We start from the raw sequence: 5,523 nt of genomic DNA on the forward strand, positions 1-5,523 counted from the left end.
CTTTTAAGCTACTTAAACAATATTTTTAAGACATCAGTGATGTAATCTGGTTTTAAGAGCCAACTGACTTACTTTAAATTAAAACTTAAACATATGCCCATTAAGAAATTAGCCAAGAAAAAACAGTAACATTAATCTCCTAAGGTTTTGTTTTTTAAAAAAGGTTTTCTTTTTAACTTTGCAGAAATCTTTTGGGAATAACTAGTTTTTACTTTGAAGAAACGTTTATCGGAAGTTTAGTGATTCTTTCTATTTTAACTCAGGCTCTCCCCTTGGAACCAATGCATGCCTCTGGACCCGTTATGGCTTTGACTCTAAGCAAGGCTCTCTTGGGGACTTCCCTGGTGGTCCAGTGGGTAAGACTCTGCACTCCTAATGCAGGAGGCTCAGGTTCGATCCCTGGTCGGGGAACTAGATCCCACATGCATGCTACAACTAAGAGTTTGCATGCCCCAACTAAGAAGCCTGTGTGTTGCAACCATGAGCCTGTATGTCACAACTAAAAGATCCCGCATGCCACAACTAAAGATCCCAAGTGCCACAACTAAGAGCTGGTGTAGCCAAAATAAATAAATATTAAAAATAAATTAAACTAAACAAAGCTCTCCTTCTTTGCTCAGGCAGTACTGTGAGGGATTTCCCAGCTACCTGTGTGAACCTAAGAAACTATAACTCTTCCCTTTAAAAATCCCTGTGTTTGGGGCTTCCTTGGTGGCGCAGTGGTTAAGAATCCACCTGCCAATGCAGGGGACACGGATTTGAGCCCTGGTCCGGGATGATCCCACATGCCGCGGAGCAACTAAGCCCGTGCACCACAACTACTGAGCCTGCGCTCTAGAGCCCACGAGCCACAACTACTGAGCCTGCATGCCACAACTACTGAGCCCTCGTGCCACAACTACTGAAGCCTGCACGCCTAGAGCCTGTGCTCCGCAACAAGAGAAGCCACCCCGGTGAGAAGCCCACACACTGCAATGAAGAGTAGCCCCGTTCATTGCAACTAGAGAGAAAGCCCACACAGAGCAACGAAGACGCAACACAGCCAAAAATAAATAAAAATAAATAAAAAAATAAAATAAAAATCCCTGTGTTTGAGCTCATAAAACTCAATAAAAACAAAAACAAACAAACAAAGAAAACAAACAACCCAATCGAAAAATGGGCAGAAGACTAAATAGACATTTCTTAAAGAAGACATACAGATGGCCAACAGGCACGTGAAAAGATGCTCAACATCACTAATTATTAGAGAAATGCAAATCAAAAGTACAATAAGGTACCACCTCACGCTGGTCAGAATGGCCATCATTAAAAAGTCTACAGATAAGAAATGCTGGAGAGGGTGTGGAGAAAAGGGAACTTTCCTACACTGTTGACAGGAATGTAAATTGGTGCAGCCGCTATGGAAAACAGTATGGAAGTTCCTCAAAAAACTAAAAATAGAGTTGCCATATGATCCAGCAATCCTACCCATGGGCATATAATTCAAAAAGATACATGCACCCCTATTTTCATAGCAACACTGTTCAGAATAGCCAAGACATGGAAACAACTTAAATGTCCATTGACAGATGAATGGATAAAGAAGGTGTGGTACATATATACAATGAAATACTACTCAGCCATAAAAAAATAATGAAATAATGCCATTTGCAGCAACATGGATGGAACTAGAGACTATCATACTAAGTGAAGTTAAGTCAGAAGGAAAAAGACAAATATCATGTGATATCACTTATATGTGGAATTTAAAATATGACACAAAAGCACTTAACTACAAAACAGAAACAGACTCACAGACATAGAGAACAGACTTGTGGTTCCCAAGGGGGAGGGGGGATGGGGGAGGGATGGAGTGGGAGTTTGGGGTGAGCAGATGCACACTACTATATATAGAATGGATAAACAAGGTCCTACTGTATAGCACAGGGAACTATATTCAGTATCCTGTGTTAAACCATAATGGAAAAGAATGTGAAAAAGAATATATATATATATACGTAAAACTGAATCACTTTGCTGTACAGCAGAAATTAACACAACATTGTAAATCAACTATACTTGAATAAAAATAAATTAAAGAAAAAAATCCCTGTGGGGAATTCTCTGGTGGCCCAGTGGTTAGGACTCAGCACTTTTACTGCTAAGGGCCTGGGTTCAATCCCTGGCCAGGGAACTAAGATCCTGCAAGCCACACAGTGCAGCAAAAAAAAAAAAAATCCCTGTTTTTGAATCATTTCAAAGAAACATAGAGCATAGACCACAGTAAGGTTCACTTCAGGATAAGCTGTGTGGTATGAGTCAGGGGCACTTGGGAAAACTCCCTTCCAGAGACTGCTTTTCCTTTGTTTTTCCACAGAAACTGGGATTCCATTATTAGATAAGCCTGATTCTGGCACTAATTCTGATGGGTGGTTCCCCCGCCCACCCCACCGCACTAAGCAATTCTCCAACATCAGCTGAGTGTCCTGCAATTCAACTCAATTCTGACACTATCTGCCCAAAGATAGCATCAGATCCCACAGGTTAAGGGCTCAGTCCTGCAAGACTGTCCCTACTTCAGATGCCAATCACAAGTCCAGGTTGTTACCTGTGCTTCTGACCCAACAGCTATAAATTAGAGGTTTCCATGACTCCCTTCTTGGGTTCGATTAATTTTCTAGACCAGCTCACAGAACTCAGATACCAGTTTACTCACTAGATTACTTGTTTATTGCAAAGGATATTAAACGATTCGAATCAACAGCCAGATATAGAGATGTATAGGGGAGGTGCCGAACAAAGGAACTTCTGTCCCCATGGAGTTTTGGGCCCAGCACAGTGGCATGTGGAAGCATTCTTGTTCTCCAAATCCCATCCTTTTGGGTTTTTATGGAAACTTCCTTACCTAGGCACAATTGATTTAATCATTGGTCACTGGTGACGGATCAGCTTCTAGCTCCCCTCTCCTCCCTGGAGATGGGGGCGTGGGACTGAATGTTCCAACCCGCTAGGAGTAGGCCAGGAGAATCAACCATATTCTCCTGGCCTACTGCCCTCAATCTGAGGTGAGGTCCAAAAGTCACCATTAACATCACAAAAGACACCTTGGTCACTCTCTTCACTTGGGAAATTCCAAGGGTTTTAGGAGCTCTGTGCTAGGAAAAGGGACTGTGACCAAATATATATTTCTGATTATGAATAACAATATCACAATGAGTCATTATTAGATGACTCCAGGAGTCCCTTACTAAATTGTATGTGACCTTTGTCAATGAAAAAATTAATCAGTAGTAGATCTAAGAAAGAAATGGAAAATTGTATTGGTGCCAACCTGAGGATTATAGCCTGGGAGACAGTCTTTCAGAAAGCTCTGAGGACTATTTCCCTCTTTAGAGGTCAAAGTACAGTTATCTTTGAGACGAAGGGCTATAGTCAATTGACAGTTTACACAATCCAGATTTCCACGTGGGTCTTGGCCCTTTACGAGATTAAGAAGGAAGTTTATCTCGTTTATGAGATTAAGAAAGAATGTTATCTCCTAAAGAGGTCTGGTTAAAGCAGATACACCACATGCACCAAAGGGAAGGGAGGCTGCCCAAAGAGGCAAAGAAAAATTTTATGTTTAAATTTTTCTTATCTTGCCATAAACTATGAATTTTATTTCATCACCTTGTAGAAAGGGATTTTCCGCTGCCTCCTAGGTTCATTCTCCACCCTTCTTCGCCCTGCAAACAAAACTGGTTATTCCTGCTGCTGGTCCTCTAGGGAAGAGTGGGCTTTCGTGTGTGTGTGTGTGTGTGTGTGTGTGTGTGTGTGTGTGTGCGCGCGCGTTGAGTTTTAATGTTTTTTTTTTTTGTTTTTTTTTTGTTTTTGCGGTATGCGGGCCTCTCACTGTTGTGGTCTCTCCCGTTGCGGAGCACAGGCTACGGACGCGCAGGCTCAGCGGTCACGGCTCACGGGCCCAGCCCCTCCGCGGCATGTGGGATCTTCCCAGACCGGGGCACGAACCCATGTCCCCTGCATCGGCAGGCAGACTCTCTACCACTGCGCCACCAGGGAAGCCCTAGTTTTAATGTTAAAAGGAATGTGACTGAATTTTAGACCCGTATTTGGTAGGAGCGACATATATTCATGACTGTGTGTACCATATAATAGGTGCTCAATAACTGGAATAAATGAATGCATGGATGAATTAAAAGTGAATGAATTCTGGGTAACATTGCATTAGAAGATAAAAATTCTGCTTTTAAACACATGTATGAAAAGCAGTAATCTAGTTCACACTGGAAGTCCGGTTCGCTCTGATGGCCGACGAGCATGGGAATACCTGTTCTGGCTAGATCTTTGCAGGTTCCTCAGGGATTATCAGGAAGGGCTACTGGACACGAGCAAGAGGAGAGCAGGGAAAGAAAAAGAATAGAAAAATCAAAATTTCAATTGATGCACAATTTTGTTTTTTAATGCTAATACTCTTTTTTTAAAAAAAATAATTAGGCTGTGTTGGGTCTTCATTGCTGTGCGCAGGCTTTCTCTAGTTGCAGAGAGCGGGGGGGGGGGGGGGGGGGGGGGGGGAGGGGGGCTCCTCTTCGCTGCAGTGCGCGGGCTCTAGGCGCACAGGTGGCTCGCGGGCTCCAGAACGCAGGCTCAGCAGCTGTGGCGCCCCTGCATTGGCAGGCGGATTCTTAACCACTGTGCAACCAGGGAAGTCCCACACTTCTTTTTTTATCTTTGTCTTTGGTATTTTCTTTCCATTACGGTTCAATAAGCTCAAAAAAAGCTTTAAATGATTTAAAGCTGCAAAGTAAAGTCACTAGATTTTTTTCCAGTTTTTCATTTTGAAATCATTATAGATTCACAGGAAATTGAAAAGCTAGTACAGAGACTAGTGTACGCTAGAAACTGTATACCCTATAATAAAATATATTTTTTTAATGTAAAATCCAGTTAAATAGTTTGGGACCACTTTATTCCATTTAATTATTCTTCTGAAATGCTGATTACTTTATTATTTTTTATAATTAATTAATTTATCTTTGGCTGCGTTGGGTCCTTTTTTAGCATTTAAAAAATTTATTTATTTAATTTATTTTATTTTTGCCTGCATTGGGTCTTCATTGCTGTGTGCAGGCTTTCTCTAGTTGCGGTGAGCAGGGGTTACTCTTCATTGCGGTGCATAGGCTTCTCATTGTGGTGGCTTCTCTTGTTGCAGAGCACGGGCTCTAGGTGCGCGGGCTTCAGTAGTTGTGGCTCACGGGCTCTAGATCACAGGCTCAGTAGTTGTGGCACACAGGCGTAGCTGCTCCACGGCATGTGGGATCTTCCTGAACCAGGGCTTGAACCAGTGTCCCCTGAATTGGCAGGCGGATTCTTAACCACTGTGACACCAGGGAAGCCCTGCGTTGGGTCTTCGTTGCTGTGCACGGGCTTTCTCTAGTTGCAGCGAGCGGGGGCTATTCTTCGTTGCAGTGCACGGGCTTCTGATTGCAGTGGCTACTCTTGTTGCGGAGCACAGGCTCTAGGCATGCAGGCTTCAGTAGTTGT

At 42.9% G+C, this 5,523-nt stretch overlaps 1 non-coding gene across 1 annotated transcript; it reads left to right on the plus strand.

The window, feature by feature from the left end:
• Positions 1–338: 338 nt before the first annotated feature.
• On the plus strand, positions 339–411 carry TRNAR-CCU (transfer RNA arginine (anticodon CCU)). The gene has a single exon. It is a non-coding gene; the product is annotated as a tRNA-Arg (tRNA).
• Positions 412–5,523: the final 5,112 nt, after the last annotated feature.

This window comes from Aethalodelphis obliquidens, unplaced genomic scaffold (genome assembly GCF_003676395.1).
Source record: "Aethalodelphis obliquidens isolate GAN/ISIS:26980383/991018 unplaced genomic scaffold, ASM367639v1 scaffold10, whole genome shotgun sequence".
Lineage (NCBI taxonomy): Eukaryota > Metazoa > Chordata > Mammalia > Artiodactyla > Delphinidae > Aethalodelphis > Aethalodelphis obliquidens.